Consider the following 14871-nt stretch of genomic DNA (forward strand, 5'->3'; position numbering starts at 1 on the left):
AAAACAGCACTGTGAAGAGCTTCGGATTGTTCTCCGACATGAAAGGCGCCATTTCAAAGCACTTTGTTGTTGTTGTTGTTGTCTGTGTGCGCAGCCAGATAATGCATTCTGTGCAGAGTACTCGGGCCTGAGAACCAATTTGTGGTTAGAAGTGAGTTGGTTTGAAGAGAGTGAAAAGTGAACAGGTCTCAAGTTGTGAGAAGGTTCTTTGAATTTTGCAGAAGGTGATGAAGGTAGAAATGTCGTGAAAGTTGATGATGAGAGAGTGGCTTTAAGAGAAAATGAAAGGAGGAGCATTGTGTTTAAAGACAAGTGTGTGAAGCGGGAGTGCTGAAGTAAGCTGAAAGAAAAAGGAAGGCTGTTATGAAGCAGATGCTGAAAAGTTGCATGAGCAAAGCGCTGAAGACATTGATCCGGTGGGAGCGGGTGTGCAGTGCAGTGAAGTATTTAAAGGAATGAAAGTGCAGAGGAATAAGAAAAAAAGGAGCCTTGCATTGGCCGGGAATCGAACCCAGGCCTCCCGCGTGGCAGGCGAGAATTCTACCACTGAACCACCAATGCCACAGACGGGAAAGGAACACCAGATGCAGCTCATTTCTTGAAACGCTTCAATTTGGAGCCCCAATCAAGCTGTCAATGACATTGAGTGGCTGCACAGGACACCGTGACATTGCAAGCAAGAGTGCAGCAAGAATTCAAACAGCAACTAAATGCCAACCTTGCATTGGCCGGGAATCCAACCCAGGCCTCCCGCGTGGCAAGCGAGAATTCTACCACTGAACCACCAATGCAACCGCTTTTCACGGCCCCCTTTTTTCAAATGCTTTTACTTGTGTCCAACCCCAGTTCCTCCAAATGTCTTTTCAATTCCTAAATTGCATCCAATTTTCTCACTAATACCTGAGCCACAACACCACAAACATCTCTCAAGCCGCTCTATACCCCCGTTTATTCACAACCACATTTCAAGCTTTCAACATTCTTCTAAGCCACCTGCCCTGTGCATCAAGTCCCCTCTCATGCAATCTGATTCTCCCCCAGTGCAGCTCTGCCTTCACCTCATCAATGTAAAAACGCTAACAACTTGTTCAAATCATTTGCGGCCTGTATTTTTACTCTCACTTCACACCACTGCATTAGCACTTCATGCAATATGTCAGCTTCTTCAAGCCACTACATTTCTTTACAATCTCCTGACTGTGCTAGCATCGGGCCAAGTTGTAACTTCAAGCTTTTTGATGGAATCCAGCTCCTTCCGACCAAAGGAATAATCCTTGCGCCATTCCTGATTTCCTGCCTGCTGGATTTTTTCCCCTAATTGTGTCCTGAGTAATCTGTCAAGGGCACAATTGGCCTTCAAACAAAGGGAAGTCTCAGCCCAATCCTCCACCAAACAAGTGTCATTTGGAACCCATGTTCATTTACACGATTGTTTTAAACCGCTAGCAGCCTTGCTGGGATCTTAACTCACATCAGCATTTGAGTTATCCAGGCCTCTGCATCATCATACCAACAGCATTAGCAGCGTGCTATCACGTCCTGCGCCCTCGTACCCTGAATGTCGTTCTGCTCACCAAGCTTCAGGAAGGACGTCAAGGCTCCCGACTGAGGGAAAGAAGAGGTCAACCAGCTTCAGCTCAGGATGACGAACTTTGGCTCTTTGGAAAGATTTGAGAAGCTGGGACTCTTCAAACTGCAGCAGTTGTGGCTGATCAAGGGGAAACCTTACACATTTACAAAGACTCTTACACTTTCCTACCAACATCACCTCAGGTAAATGAGGTGTGAAACTCTGAACGGACTCTGAAAAGAAGCAAATTGACACTCCGCCTCCTGCCAATTCTGTTGGAAAACAGCACTGTGAAGAGCTTCGGATTGTTCTCCGACATGAAAGGCGCCATTTCAAAGCACTTTGTTGTTGTTGTTGTTGTCTGTGTGCGCAGCCAGATAATGCATTCTGTGCAGAGTAGTCGGGCCTGAGAACCAATTCGTGGTTAGAAGTGAGTTGGTTTGAAGAGAGTGAAAAGTGAACAGGTCTCAAGTTGTGAGAAGGTTCTTTGAATTTTGCAGAAGGTGATGAAGGTAGAAATGTCGTGAAAGTTGATGATGAGAGAGTGGCTTTAAGAGAAAATGAAAGGAGGAGCGTTGTGTTTAAAGACAAGTGTGTGAAGCGGGAGTGCTGAAGTGAGCTGAAAGAAAAAGGAAGGCTGTTATGAAGCAGATGCTGAAAAGTTGCATGAGCAAAGCGCTGAAGACATTGATCCGGTGGGAGCGGGTGTGCAGTGCAGTGAAGTATTTAAAGGAATGAAAATGCAGAGTAATAAGAAACAAAGGAGCCTTGCATTGGCCGGGAATCGAACCCAGGCCTCCCGCGTGGCAGGCGAGAATTCTACCACTGAACCACCAATGCCACAGACTGGAAAGGAACACCAGATGCAGCTCATTTCTTGAAACGCTTCAATTTGCAGCCCCAATCAAGCTGTCAATGACATTGAGTGGCTGCACAGGACACCGTGACATTGCAAGCAAGAGTGCAGCAAGAATTCAAACAGCAACTAAATGCCAACCTTGCATTGGCCGGGAATCCAACCCAGGCCTCCCGCGTGGCAAGCGAGAATTCTACCACTGAACCACCAATGCAACCGCTTTTCACGGCCCCCTTTTTTCAAATGCTTTTACTTGTGTCCAACCCCAGTTCCTCCAAATGTCTTTTCAATTCCTAAATTGCATCCAATTTTCTCACTAATACCTGAGCCACAACACCACAAACATCTCTCAAGCCGCTCTATACCCCCGTTTATTCACAACCACATTTCAAGCTTTCAACATTCTTCTAAGCCACCTGCCCTGTGCCTCAAGTCTCCTCTCATGCAATCTGATTCTCCCCCAGTGCAGCTCTGCCTTCACCTCATCAATGTAAAAACGCTAACAACTTGTTCAAATCATTTGCGGCCTGTATTTTTACTCTCACTTCACACCACTGCATTAGCACTTCATGCAATATGTCAGCTTCTTCAAGCCACTACATTTCTTTACAATCTCCTGACTGTGCTAGCATCGGGCCAAGTTGTAACTTCAAGCTTTTTGATGGAATCCAGCTCCTTCCGACCAAAGGAATACTCCTTGCGCCATTCCTGATTTCCTGCCTGCTGGATTTTTTCCCCTAATTGTGTCCTGAGTAATCTGTCAAGGGCACAATTGGCCTTCAAACAAAGGGAAGTCTCAGCCCAATCCTCCACCAAACAAGTGTCATTTGGAACCCATGTTCATTTACACGATTGTTTTAAACCGCTAGCAGCCTTGCTGGGATCTTAACTCACATCAGCATTTGAGTTATCCAGGCCTCTGCATCATCATACCAACAGCATTAGCAGCGTGCTATCACGTCCTGCGCCCTCGTACCCTGAATGTCGTTCTGCTCACCAAGCTTCAGGAAGGACGTCAAGGCTCCCGACTGAGGGAAAGAAGAGGTCAACCAGCTTCAGCTCAGGATGACGAACTTTGGCTCTTTGGAAAGATTTGAGAAGCTGGGACTCTTCAAACTGCAGCAGTTGTGGCTGATCAAGGGGAAACCTTACACATTTACAAAGACTCTTACACTTTCCTACCAACATCACCTCAGGTAAATGAGGTGTGAAACTCTGAACGGACTCTGAAAAGAAGCAAATTGACACTCCGCCTCCTGCCAATTCTGTTGGAAAACAGCACTGTGAAGAGCTTCGGATTGTTCTCCGACATGAAAGGCGCCATTTCAAAGCACTTTGTTGTTGTTGTTGTTGTCTGTGTGCGCAGCCAGATAATGCATTCTGTGCAGAGTAGTCGGGCCTGAGAACCAATTTGTGGTTAGAAGTGAGTTGGTTTGAAGAGAGTGAAAAGTGAACAGGTCTCAAGTTGTGAGAAGGTTCTTTGAATTTTGCAGAAGGTGATGAAGGTAGAAATGTCGTGAAAGTTGATGATGAGAGAGTGGCTTTAAGAGAAAATGAAAGGAGGAGCGTTGTGTTTAAAGACAAGTGTGTGAAGCGGGAGTGCTGAAGTGAGCTGAAAGAAAAAGGAAGGCTGTTATGAAGCAGATGCTGAAAAGTTGCATGAGCAAAGCGCTGAAGACATTGATCCGGTGGGAGCGGGTGTGCAGTGCAGTGAAGTATTTAAAGGAATGAAAGTGCAGAGGAATAAGAAAAAAAGGAGCCTTGCATTGGCCGGGAATCGAACCCGGGCCTCCCGCGTGGCAGGCGAGAATTCTACCACTGAACCACCAATGCCACAGACGGGAAAGGAACACCAGATGCAGCTCATTTCTTGAAACGCTTCAATTTGAGCCCCAATCAAGCTGTCAATGACATTGAGTGGCTGCACAGGACACCGTGACATTGCAAGCAAGAGTGCAGCAAGAATTCAAACAGCAACTAAATGCCAACCTTGCATTGGCCGGGAATCCAACCCAGGCCTCCCGCGTGGCTAGCGAGAATTCTACCACTGAACCACCAATGGAACCGCTTTTCATGGCCCCCTTTTTTCAAATGCTTTTACTTGTGTCCAACCCCAGTTCCTCCAAATGTCTTTTCAATTCCTAAATTGCATCCAATTTTCTCACTAATACCTGAGCCACAACACCACAAACATCTCTCAAGCCGCTCTATACCCCCGTTTATTCACAACCACATTTCAAGCTTTCAACATTCTTCTAAGCCACCTGCCCTGTGCCTCAAGTCCCCTCTCATGCAATCTGATTCTCCCCCAGTGCAGCTCTGCCTTCACCTCATCAATGTAAAAACGCTAACAACTTGTTCAAATCATTTGCGGCCTGTATTTTTACTCTCACTTCACACCACTGCATTAGCACTTCATGCAATATGTCAGCTTCTTCAAGCCACTACATTTCTTTACAATCTCCTGACTGTGCTAGCATCGGGCCAAGTTGTAACTTCAAGCTTTTTGATGGAATCCAGCTCCTTCCGACCAAAGGAATACTCCTTGCGCCATTCCTGATTTCCTGCCTGCTGGATTTTTTCCCCTAATTGTGTCCTGAGTAATCTGTCAAGGGCACAATTGGCCTTCAAACAAAGGGAAGTCTCAGCCCAATCCTCCACCAAACAAGTGTCATTTGGAACCCATGTTCATTTACACGATTGTTTTAAACCGCTAGCAGCCTTGCTGGGATCTTAACTCACATCAGCATTTGAGTTATCCAGGCCTCTGCATCATCATACCAACAGCATTAGCACCGTGCTATCACGTCCTGCGCCCTCGTACCCTGAATGTCGTTCTGCTCACCAAGCTTCAGGAAGGACGTCAAGGCTCCCGACTGAGGGAAAGAAGAGGTCAACCAGCTTCAGCTCAGGATGACGAACTTTGGCTCTTTGGAAAGATTTGAGAAGCTGGGACTCTTCAAACTGCAGCAGTTGTGGCTGATCAAGGGGAAACCTTACACATTTACAAAGACTCTTACACTTTCCTACCAACATCACCTCAGGTAAATGAGGTGTGAAACTCTGAACGGACTCTGAAAAGAAGCAAATTGACACTCCGCCTCCTGCCAATTCTGTTGGAAAACAGCACTGTGAAGAGCTTCGGATTGTTCTCCGACATGAAAGGCGCCATTTCAAAGCACTTTGTTGTTGTTGTTGTTGTCTGTGTGCGCAGCCAGATAATGCATTCTGTGCAGAGTAGTCGGGCCTGAGAACCAATTTGTGGTTAGAAGTGAGTTGGTTTGAAGAGAGTGAAAAGTGAACAGGTCTCAAGTTGTGAGAAGGTTCTTTGAATTTTGCAGAAGGTGATGAAGGTAGAAATGTCGTGAAAGTTGATGATGAGAGAGTGGCTTTAAGAGAAAATGAAAGGAGGAGCGTTGTGTTTAAAGACAAGTGTGTGAAGCGGGAGTGCTGAAGTGAGCTGAAAGAAAAAGGAAGGCTGTTATGAAGCAGATGCTGAAAAGTTGCATGAGCAAAGCGCTGAAGACATTGATCCGGTGGGAGCGGGTGTGCAGTGCAGTGAAGTATTTAAAGGAATGAAAATGCAGAGGAATAAGAAAAAAAGGAGCCTTGCATTGGCCGGGAATCGAACCCAGGCCTCCCGCGTGGCCGGCGAGAATTCTACCACTGAACCACCAATGCCACAGACTGGAAAGGAACACCAGATGCAGCTCATTTCTTGAAACGCTTCAATTTGCAGCCCCAATCAAGCTGTCAATGACATTGAGTGGCTGCACAGGACACCGTGACATTGCAAGCAAGAGTGCAGCAAGAATTCAAACAGCAACTAAATGCCAACCTTGCATTGGCCGGGAATCCAACCCAGGCCTCCCGCGTGGCAAGCGAGAATTCTACCACTGAACCACCAATGCAACCGCTTTTCACGGCCCCCTTTTTTCAAATGCTTTTACTTGTGTCCAACCCCAGTTCCTCCAAATGTCTTTTCAATTCCTAAATTGCATCCAATTTTCTCACTAATACCTGAGCCACAACACCACAAACATCTCTCAAGCCGCTCTATACCCCCGTTTATTCACAACCACATTTCAAGCTTTCAACATTCTTCTAAGCCACCTGCCCTGTGCCTCAAGTCCCCTCTCATGCAATCTGATTCTCCCCCAGTGCAGCTCTGCCTTCACCTCATCAATGTAAAAACGCTAACAACTTGTTCAAATCATTTGCGGCCTGTATTTTTACTCTCACTTCACACCACTGCATTAGCACTTCATGCAATATGTCAGCTTCTTCAAGCCACTACATTTCTTTACAATCTCCTGACTGTGCTAGCATCGGGCCAAGTTGTAACTTCAAGCTTTTTGATGGAATCCAGCTCCTTCCGACCAAAGGAATACTCCTTGCGCCATTCCTGATTTCCTGCCTGCTGGATTTTTTCCCCTAATTGTGTCCTGAGTAATCTGTCAAGGGCACAATTGGCCTTCAAACAAAGGGAAGTCTCAGCCCAATCCTCCACCAAACAAGTGTCATTTGGAACCCATGTTCATTTACACGATTGTTTTAAACCGCTAGCAGCCTTGCTGGGATCTTAACTCACATCAGCATTTGAGTTATCCAGGCCTCTGCATCATCATACCAACAGCATTAGCACCGTGCTATCACGTCCTGCGCCCTCGTACCCTGAATGTCGTTCTGCTCACCAAGCTTCAGGAAGGACGTCAAGGCTCCCGACTGAGGGAAAGAAGAGGTCAACCAGCTTCAGCTCAGGATGACGAACTTTGGCTCTTTGGAAAGATTTGAGAAGCTGGGACTCTTCAAACTGCAGCAGTTGTGGCTGATCAAGGGGAAACCTTACACATTTACAAAGACTCTTACACTTTCCTACCAACATCACCTCAGGTAAATGAGGTGTGAAACTCTGAACGGACTCTGAAAAGAAGCAAATTGACACTCCGCCTCCTGCCAATTCTGTTGGAAAACAGCACTGTGAAGAGCTTCGGATTGTTCTCCGACATGAAAGGCGCCATTTCAAAGCACTTTGTTGTTGTTGTTGTTGTCTGTGTGCGCAGCCAGATAATGCATTCTGTGCAGAGTAGTCGGGCCTGAGAACCAATTCGTGGTTAGAAGTGAGTTGGTTTGAAGAGAGTGAAAAGTGAACAGGTCTCAAGTTGTGAGAAGGTTCTTTGAATTTTGCAGAAGGTGATGAAGGTAGAAATGTCGTGAAAGTTGATGATGAGAGAGTGGCTTTAAGAGAAAATGAAAGGAGGAGCGTTGTGTTTAAAGACAAGTGTGTGAAGCGGGAGTGCTGAAGTGAGCTGAAAGAAAAAGGAAGGCTGTTATGAAGCAGATGCTGAAAAGTTGCATGAGCAAAGCGCTGAAGACATTGATCCGGTGGGAGCGGGTGTGCAGTGCAGTGAAGTATTTAAAGGAATGAAAGTGCAGAGGAATAAGAAAAAAAGGAGCCTTGCATTGGCCGGGAATCGAACCCGGGCCTCCCGCGTGGCAGGCGAGAATTCTACCACTGAACCACCAATGCCACAGACTGGAAAGGAACACCAGATGCAGCTCATTTCTTGAAACGCTTCAATTTGAGCCCCAATCAAGCTGTCAATGACATTGAGTGGCTGCACAGGACACCGTGACATTGCAAGCAAGAGTGCAGCAAGAATTCAAACAGCAACTAAATGCCAACCTTGCATTGGCCGGGAATCCAACCCAGGCCTCCCGCGTGGCGAGCGAGAATTCTACCACTGAACCACCAATGCAACCGCTTTTCACGGCCCCCTTTTTTCAAATGCTTTTACTTGTGTCCAACCCCAGTTCCTCCAAATGTCTTTTCAATTCCTAAATTGCATCCAATTTTCTCACTAATACCTGAGCCACAACACCACAAACATCTCTCAAGCCGCTCTATACCCCCGTTTATTCACAACCACATTTCAAGCTTTCAACATTCTTCTAAGCCACCTGCCCTGTGCCTCAAGTCCCCTCTCATGCAATCTGATTCTCCCCCAGTGCAGCTCTGCCTTCACCTCATCAATGTAAAAACGCTAACAACTTGTTCAAATCATTTGCGGCCTGTATTTTTACTCTCACTTCACACCACTGCATTAGCACTTCATGCAATATGTCAGCTTCTTCAAGCCACTACATTTCTTTACAATCTCCTGACTGTGCTAGCATCGGGCCAAGTTGTAACTTCAAGCTTTTTGATGGAATCCAGCTCCTTCCGACCAAAGGAATACTCCTTGCGCCATTCCTGATTTCCTGCCTGCTGGATTTTTTCCCCTAATTGTGTCCTGAGTAATCTGTCAAGGGCACAATTGGCCTTCAAACAAAGGGAAGTCTCAGCCCAATCCTCCACCAAACAAGTGTCATTTGGAACCCATGTTCATTTACACGATTGTTTTAAACCACTAGCAGCCTTGCTGGGATCTTAACTCACATCAGCGTTTGAGTTATCCAGGCCTCTGCATCATCATACCAACAGCATTAGCACCGTGCTATCACGTCCTGCGCCCTCGTACCCTGAATGTCGTTCTGCTCACCAAGCTTCAGGAAGGACGTCAAGGCTCCCGACTGAGGGAAAGAAGAGGTCAACCAGCTTCAGCTCAGGATGACGAACTTTGGCTCTTTGGAAAGATTTGAGAAGCTGGGACTCTTCAAACTGCAGCAGTTGTGGCTGATTAAGGGGAAACCTTACACATTTACAAAGACTCTTACACTTTCCTACCAACATCACCTCAGGTAAATGAGGTGTGAAACTCTGAACGGACTCTGAAAAGAAGCAAATTGACACTCCGCCTCCTGCCAATTCTGTTGGAAAACAGCACTGTGAAGAGCTTCGGATTGTTCTCCGACATGAAAGGCGCCATTTCAAAGCACTTTGTTGTTGTTGTTGTTGTCTGTGTGCGCAGCCAGATAATGCATTCTGTGCAGAGTAGTCGGGCCTGAGAACCAATTTGTGGTTAGAAGTGAGTTGGGTTGAAGAGAGTGAAAAGTGAACAGGTCTCAAGTTGTGAGAAGGTTCTTTGAATTTTGCAGAAGGTGATGAAGGTAGAAATGTCGTGAAAGTTGATGATGAGAGAGTGGCTTTAAGAGAAAATGAAAGGAGGAGCGTTGTGTTTAAAGACAAGTGTGTGAAGCGGGAGTGCTGAAGTGAGCTGAAAGAAAAAGGAAGGCTGTTATGAAGCAGATGCTGAAAAGTTGCATGAGCAAAGCGCTGAAGACATTGATCCGGTGGGAGCGGGTATGCAGTGCAGTGAAGTATTTAAAGGAATGAAGGTGCAGAGGAATAAGAAAAAAAAGAGCCTTGCATTGGCCGGGAATCGAACCCGGGCCTCCCGCGTGGCAGGCGAGAATTCTACCACTGAACCACCAATGCCACAGACTGGAAAGGAACACCAGATGCAGCTCATTTCTTGAAACGCTTCAATTTGCAGCCCCAATCAAGCTGTCAATGACATTGAGTGGCTGCACAGGACACCGTGACATTGCAAGCAAGAGTGCAGCAAGAATTCAAACAGCAACTAAATGCCAACCTTGCATTGGCCGGGAATCCAACCCAGGCCTCCCGCGTGGCGAGCGAGAATTCTACCACTGAACCACCAATGGAACCGCTTTTCACGGCCCCCTTTTTTCAAATGCTTTTACTTGTGTCCAACCCCAGTTCCTCCAAATGTCTTTTCAATTCCTAAATTGCATCCAATTTTCTCACTAATACCTGAGCCACAACACCACAAACATCTCTCAAGCCGCTCTATACCCCCGTTTATTCACAACCACATTTCAAGCTTTCAACATTCTTCTAAGCCACCTGCCCTGTGCCTCAAGTCCCCTCTCATGCAATCTGATTCTCCCCCAGTGCAGCTCTGCCTTCACCTCATCAATGTAAAAACGCTAACAACTTGTTCAAATCATTTGCGGCCTGTATTTTTACTCTCACTTCACACCACTGCATTAGCACTTCATGCAATATGTCAGCTTCTTCAAGCCACTACATTTCTTTACAATCTCCTGACTGTGCTAGCATCGGGCCAAGTTGTAACTTCAAGCTTTTTGATGGAAACCAGCTCCTTCCGACCAAAGGAATACTCCTTGCGCCATTCCTGATTTCCTGCCTGCTGGATTTTTTCCCCTAATTGTGTCCTGAGTAATCTGTCAAGGGCACAATTGGCCTTCAAACAAAGGGAAGTCTCAGCCCAATCCTCCACCAAACAAGTGTCATTTGGAACCCATGTTCATTTACATGATTGTTTTAAACCACTAGCAGCCTTGCTGGGATCTTAACTCACATCAGCGTTTGAGTTATCCAGGCCTCTGCATCATCATACCAACAGCATTAGCACCGTGCTATCACGTCCTGCGCCCTCGTACCCTGAATGTCGTTCTGCTCACCAAGCTTCAGGAAGGACGTCAAGGCTCCCGACTGAGGGAAAGAAGAGGTCAACCAGCTTCAGCTCAGGATGACGAACTTTGGCTCTTTGGAAAGATTTGAGAAGCTGGGACTCTTCAGACTGCAGCAGTTGTGGCTGATTAAGGGGAAACCTTACACATTTACAAAGACTCTTACACTTTCCTACCAACATCACCTCAGGTAAATGAGGTGTGAAACTCTGAACGGACTCTGAAAAGAAGCAAAGTGACACTCCGCCTCCTGCCAATTCTGTTGGAAAACAAGCACTGTGAAGAACTTCGGATTGTTCTCCGACATGAAAGGCGCCATTTCAAAAGCACTTTGTTGTCGTTGTTGTTGTCTGTGTGCGCAGCCAGATATTGCATTCTGTGCAGAGTAGTCGGGCCTGAGAACCAATTTGTGGTTAGAAGTGAGTTGGGTTGAAGAGAGTGAAAAGTGAACAGGTCTCAAGTTGTGAGAAGGTTCTTTGAATTTTGCAGAAGGTGATGAAGGTAGAAATGTCGTGAAAGTTGATGATGAGAGAGTGGCTTTAAGAGAAAATGAAAGGAGGAGCGTTGTGTTTAAAGACAAGTGTGTGAAGCGGGAGTGCTGAAGTGAGCTGAAAGAAAAAGGAAGGCTGTTATGAAGCAGATGCTGAAAAGTTGCATGAGCAAAGCGCTGAAGACATTGATCCGGTGGGAGCGGGTATGCAGTGCAGTGAAGTATTTAAAGGAATGAAAGTGCAGAGGAATAAGAAAAAAAAGGAGCCTTGCATTGGCCGGGAATCGAACCCGGGCCTCCCGCGTGGCAGGCGAGAATTCTACCACTGAACCACCAATGCCACAGACGGGAAAGGAACACCAGATGCAGCTCATTTCTTGAAACGCTTCAATTTGCAGCCCCAATCAAGCTGTCAATGACATTGAGTGGCTGCACAGGACACCGTGACATTGCAAGCAAGAGTGCAGCAAGAATTCAAACAGCAACTAAATGCCAACCTTGCATTGGCCGGGAATCCAACCCAGGCCTCCCGCGTGGCGAGCGAGAATTCTACCACTGAACCACCAATGGAACCGCTTTTCACGGCCCCCTTTTTTCAAATGCTTTTACTTGTGTCCAACCACAGTTCCTCCAAATGTCTTTTCAATTCCTAAATTGCATCCAATTTTCTCACTAATACCTGAGCCACAACACCACAAACATCTCTCAAGCCGCTCTATACCCCCGTTTATTCACAACCACATTTCAAGCTTTCAACATTCTTCTAAGCCACCTGCCCTGTGCCTCAAGTCCCCTCTCATGCAATCTGATTCTCCCCCAGTGCAGCTCTGCCTTCACCTCATCAATGTAAAAACGCTAACAACTTGTTCAAATCATTTGCGGCCTGTATTTTTACTCTCACTTCACACCACTGCATTAGCACTTCATGCAATATGTCAGCTTCTTCAAGCCACTACATTTCTTTACAATCTCCTGACTGTGCTACCATCGGGCCAAGTTGTAACTTCAAGCTTTTTGATGGAAACCAGCTCCTTCCGACCAAAGGAATACTCCTTGCGCCATTCCTGATTTCCGGCCTTCTGGATTTTTTCCCCTAATTGTGTCCTGAGTAATCTGTCAAGGGCACAATTGGCCTTCAAACAAAGGGAAGTCTTAGCCCAATCCTCCACCAAACAAGTGTCATTTGGAACCCATGTTCATTTACACGATTGTTTTAAACCACTAGCAGCCTTGCTGGGATCTTAACTCACATCAGCGTTTGAGTTATCCAGGCCTCTGCATCATCATACCAACAGCATTAGCACCGTGCTATCACGTCCTGCGCCCTCGTACCCTGAATGTCGTTCTGCTCACCAAGCTTCAGGAAGGACGTCAAGGCTCCCGACTGAGGGAAAGAAGAGGTCAACCAGCTTCAGCTCAGGATGACGAACTTTGGCTCTTTGGAAAGATTTGAGAAGCTGGGACTCTTCAAACTGCAGCAGTTGTGGCTGATTAAGGGGAAACCTTACACATTTACAAAGACTCTTACACTTTCCTACCAACATCACCGCAGGTAAATGAGGTGTGAAACTCTGAACGGACTCTGAAAAGAAGCAAAATGACACTCCGCCTCCTGCCAATTCTGTTGGAAAACAAGCACTGTGAAGAACTTCGGATTGTTCTCCGACATGAAAGGCGCCATTTCAAAAGCACTTTGTTGTCGTTGTTGTTGTCTGTGTGCGCAGCCAGATATTGCATTCTGTGCAGAGTAGTCGGGCCTGAGAGCCAATTTGTGGTTAGAAGTGAGTTGGATTGAAGAGAGTGAAAAGTGAACAGGTCTCAAGTTGTGAGAAGGTTCTTTGAATTTTGCAGAGGGTGATGAAGGTAGAAATGTCGTGAAAGTTGATGATGAGAGAGTGGCTTTAAGAGAAAATGAAAGGAGGAGCGTTGTGTTTAAAGACAAGTGTGTGAAGCGGGAGTGCTGAAGTGAGCTGAAAGAAAAAGGAAGGCTGTTATGAAGCAGATGCTGAAAAGTTGCATGAGCAAAGCGCTGAAGACATTGATCCGGTGGGAGCGGGTATGCAGTGCAGTGAAGTATTTAAAGGAATGAAAGTGCAGAGGAATAAGAAAAAAAAGGAGCCTTGCATTGGCCGGGAATCGAACCCGGGACTCGCGCGTGGCAGGCGAGAATTCTACCACTGAACCACCAATGCCACAGACTGGAAAGGAACACCAGATGCAGCTCATTTCTTGAAACGCTTCAATTTGAGCCCCAATCAAGCTGTCAATGACATTGAGTGGCTGCACAGGACACCGTGACATTGCAAGCAAGAGTGCAGCAAGAATTCAAACAGCAACTAAGTGCCAACCTTGCATTGGCCGGGAATCCAACCCGGCGTCCCGCGTGGCGAGCGAGAATTCTACCACTGAACCACCAATGGAACCGCTTTTCACGGCCCCCTTTTTTCAAATGCTTTTACTTGTGTCCAACCCCAGTTCCTCCAAATCTTTTTTCAATTCCTAAATTGCATCCAATTTTCTCACTAATACCTGAGCCACAACACCACAAACATCTCTCAAGCCGCTCTATACCCCCGTTTATTCACAACCACATTTCAAGCTTTCAACATTCTTCTAAGCCACCTGCCCTGTGCCTCAAGTCCCCTCTCATGCAATCTGATTCTCCCCCAGTGCAGCTCTGCCTTCACCTCATCAATGTAAAAACGCTAACAACTTGTTCAAATCATTTGCGGCCTGTATTTTTACTCTCACTTCACACCACTGCATTAGCACTTCATGCAATATGTCAGCTTCTTCAAGCCACTACATTTCTTTACAATCTCCTGACTGTGCTACCATCGGGCCAAGTTGTAACTTCAAGCTTTTTGATGGAAACCAGCTCCTTCCGACCAAAGGAATACTCCTTGCGCCATTCCTGATTTCCTGCCTGCTGGATTTTTTCCCCTAATTGTGTCCTGAGTAATCTGTCAAGGGCACAATTGGCCTTCAAACAAAGGGAAGTCTCAGCCCAATCCTCCACCAAACAAGTGTCATTTGGAACCCATGTTCATTTACATGATTGTTTTAAACCGCTAGCAGCCTTGCTGGGATCTTAACTCACATCAGCGTTTGAGTTATCCAGGCCTCTGCATCATCATACCAACAGCATTAGCACCGTGCTATCACGTCCTGCGCCCTCGTACCCTGAATGTCGTTCTGCTCACCAAGCTTCAGGAAGGACGTCAAGGCTCCCGACTGAGGGAAAGAAGAGGTCAACCAGCTTCAGCTCAGGATGACGAACTTTGGCTCTTTGGAAAGATTTGAGAAGCTGGGACTCTTCAGACTGCAGCAGTTGTGGCTGATTAAGGGGAAACCTTACACATTTACAAAGACTCTTACACTTTCCTACCAACATCACCTCAGGTAAATGAGGTGTGAAACTCTGAACGGACTCTGAAAAGAAGCAAAGTGACACTCCGCCTCCTGCCAATTCTGTTGGAAAACAAGCACTGTGAAGAACTTCGGATTGTTCTCCGACATGAAAGGCGCCATTTCAAAAGCACTTTGTTGTCGTTG

The 14871-nt window shown here is 46.4% G+C and overlaps 12 non-coding genes across 12 annotated transcripts; all 12 read right to left on the minus strand.

Annotated features, from left to right (window-relative positions):
* Nucleotides 1–490: 490 nt before the first annotated feature.
* trnag-gcc lies at nucleotides 491–561 on the minus strand. Its single transcript has one exon. It is a non-coding gene; the product is annotated as a tRNA-Gly (tRNA).
* Nucleotides 562–720: 159 nt separating this feature from the next.
* Nucleotides 721–791, minus strand: trnag-gcc. Its single transcript has one exon. It is a non-coding gene; the product is annotated as a tRNA-Gly (tRNA).
* A 1548-nt stretch (nucleotides 792–2339) lies between these two features.
* Nucleotides 2340–2410, minus strand: trnag-gcc. The gene has a single exon. It is a non-coding gene; the product is annotated as a tRNA-Gly (tRNA).
* Nucleotides 2411–2569: 159 nt separating this feature from the next.
* trnag-gcc lies at nucleotides 2570–2640 on the minus strand. The gene has a single exon. It is a non-coding gene; the product is annotated as a tRNA-Gly (tRNA).
* Nucleotides 2641–4188: 1548 nt separating this feature from the next.
* Nucleotides 4189–4259, minus strand: trnag-gcc. The gene has a single exon. It is a non-coding gene; the product is annotated as a tRNA-Gly (tRNA).
* A 1777-nt stretch (nucleotides 4260–6036) lies between these two features.
* Nucleotides 6037–6107, minus strand: trnag-gcc. The gene has a single exon. It is a non-coding gene; the product is annotated as a tRNA-Gly (tRNA).
* A 159-nt stretch (nucleotides 6108–6266) lies between these two features.
* Nucleotides 6267–6337, minus strand: trnag-gcc. The gene has a single exon. It is a non-coding gene; the product is annotated as a tRNA-Gly (tRNA).
* A 1548-nt stretch (nucleotides 6338–7885) lies between these two features.
* On the minus strand, nucleotides 7886–7956 carry trnag-gcc. The gene has a single exon. It is a non-coding gene; the product is annotated as a tRNA-Gly (tRNA).
* A 158-nt stretch (nucleotides 7957–8114) lies between these two features.
* Nucleotides 8115–8185, minus strand: trnag-gcc. The gene has a single exon. It is a non-coding gene; the product is annotated as a tRNA-Gly (tRNA).
* A 1548-nt stretch (nucleotides 8186–9733) lies between these two features.
* Nucleotides 9734–9804, minus strand: trnag-gcc. Its single transcript has one exon. It is a non-coding gene; the product is annotated as a tRNA-Gly (tRNA).
* Nucleotides 9805–11585: 1781 nt separating this feature from the next.
* trnag-gcc lies at nucleotides 11586–11656 on the minus strand. Its single transcript has one exon. It is a non-coding gene; the product is annotated as a tRNA-Gly (tRNA).
* A 1781-nt stretch (nucleotides 11657–13437) lies between these two features.
* trnag-gcc lies at nucleotides 13438–13508 on the minus strand. The gene has a single exon. It is a non-coding gene; the product is annotated as a tRNA-Gly (tRNA).
* Nucleotides 13509–14871: the final 1363 nt, after the last annotated feature.

This window comes from Carcharodon carcharias, chromosome 1 (genome assembly GCF_017639515.1).
Source record: "Carcharodon carcharias isolate sCarCar2 chromosome 1, sCarCar2.pri, whole genome shotgun sequence".
NCBI classification, from domain to species: Eukaryota; Metazoa; Chordata; class Chondrichthyes; order Lamniformes; family Lamnidae; genus Carcharodon; species Carcharodon carcharias.